Raw genomic sequence first — 2,162 nt, forward strand, 5'->3', positions numbered from 1 at the left:
ATCACGCCTGAGTCTGAGCCCAGACTTACATTGCAGCATCGACAGACCCACAGAGAACCAAGCATTTTAAGCCTCCTGTTTAAACAGACACAGTTACTGTCTCTAATCAACAAAGCAGAGTTGCTTGCCAAGAATGTACAAAACTAACAGATTTTACACAAAGACTACATCACCTTCAAATCAATGTTGATAACACAGGTGACATTTACAAAAGGTAAAGAAACTCACATTAACCCAATCTGTCTCTAGTGACTGCCAGCAGGGACTATGAATTCACTAGCCAGACAGAGGTTTTGCCATAGAAGAATTTCATTAAAATATGACAGGTTGACAAATCTGAGTAGTTCTTTTACCAAAATATTTCATTTAGGACCTGCCTGTACTGTAACCAAGTCTGCAACATACAGATTCCTCATTTTGTGCGCATAATCTTAAATCTTGATTCTATAGATGTGCCAACATCCATTAGCATTACTCACATGATTAATGTTACAGTGTTTGCAGGATCAAGGCCTTGGGTGGCCAAAGTATGGGCAAATACAGAACAGAATTTTGTTCAACTAACAAAGCCAGAAAAGTGTTTTGAAATTCATTTGGATATGGAGTATTGTAATGCTGTGAAATGCTGGTGATTGCATGAATCACAAACCTCTCTGATTGGGTGTGAATTGTGAATGCACCCTTCAATTAACATAACTGTCGGGATGAGTTAGTTAGAAGTCCCCTCCCTATCCCCCAAGGTAAAAGGAGGTTATGAACCCACCCAAGAGTTTGGACTGAATGGATGGATGGTTTTGCTGGGCATTGTTTGTGTTTGGGGTCGGAGGTGTGGGAAGGCAGAACATGGAGAGAAGGCAGATGCAAAAAGCAAGAAAGGCAAGCAGTAGCTTGTGAACACAGTGTATGACTCTGGAAAAAAGTGAGAGCTTTTGGGTCTGTTGGCAAAAGAGGTTTGGGACGGTCAGCTAAGAAACTGCTCCTTTTGTTCTTGGTTCCTCCTATGAAGCAGGACTTTGTATATTCCTTGTAAATGAACAAGATTGCATCAAAGATAATGCCAGACTCCCTCAGTTTCTACTTCCAACTGGAATATCCTAGCTCCCCAAACTTTAACTAGCTGTTCAGGTCAAAAAAGGGAAACAGAATGTAAGGAAAATCTAAGATTTTTTTTGTACAGAACTCAGTCAGTCCAGAAAACAACGTGTCTTAGGGTTTTAAGAGAATTAGCGAATGATGTCAGTGTATAACTAAAAAGTCATCAGCAATCGGAGGAGGTACCTAAAAGTGCTCAGGGGGAAAATAAGCAAATGCAATGCAATGCAATTTTTCCAAAATGAAAAGAAGAGACCCTGACCATTAGTGTTCCATACGTTCTGCACCAAATAAAATGAGGCAAGATTATGTAAATATATTTACTAAATAAAAGCTAAACATCTAGAATACAGGTGTGTAACTATCAACAGCATGAGTGTATAAAAAATAAATTATGCCAGGCAATTGCACAGTTGCTTTATTTCAATAGAATGCAGTGGATGACACATAGTTTGTTGGATGTTAGTAATGCATTTTATCTTGTGTTTCATGATATCTTTTTTGAAAGTATAATTCATATGGTTTTGGATAGAAACAGTGTAATGTTGATGGAAAATTGTCTAAAAGACTAAACAGAGGATAATGATGAATGGCAAGGTACTGCGTTGTTAGGAGGTCTCTAGTAGAATACGACAGGAAACAGTGTTACATCCTGTTTTATGATCTGGAAGATTAGGCAGTGTGTTAATGAAATTTGCAGAGGACCCTAAATAAGGATGCGCTATTAACACTGCCCCGTGCAGAGAAATAATACCATTGGACCTAGAGATTTTGGAAACTTGGGCAGTATGTAACAAAACGAGACTGAATTTTGCAAAACACATGGTGAGAACATCCAGGGAAAATTAATCTCAAACACAATTACTCAGTGAAAGGAAGAAACAGGGAATCCATTATAATGAAACTTACAGTTGAGAGCAGGTAGCAAATTGGGCATGAGATTTGAGTATGATATGGCAGCAAGCAAAGAAAACGCCAGTGCAATTTTGGGCTGCATAGGTAGAGGCATCATTTCATATAGCAGGGAGGCAATAATACCTGTCTAAGAGCCATAGTTTGGTCTCCCCTGG

Source organism: Emys orbicularis, chromosome 2 (assembly GCF_028017835.1).
Source record: "Emys orbicularis isolate rEmyOrb1 chromosome 2, rEmyOrb1.hap1, whole genome shotgun sequence".
Lineage (NCBI taxonomy): Eukaryota > Metazoa > Chordata > Testudines > Emydidae > Emys > Emys orbicularis.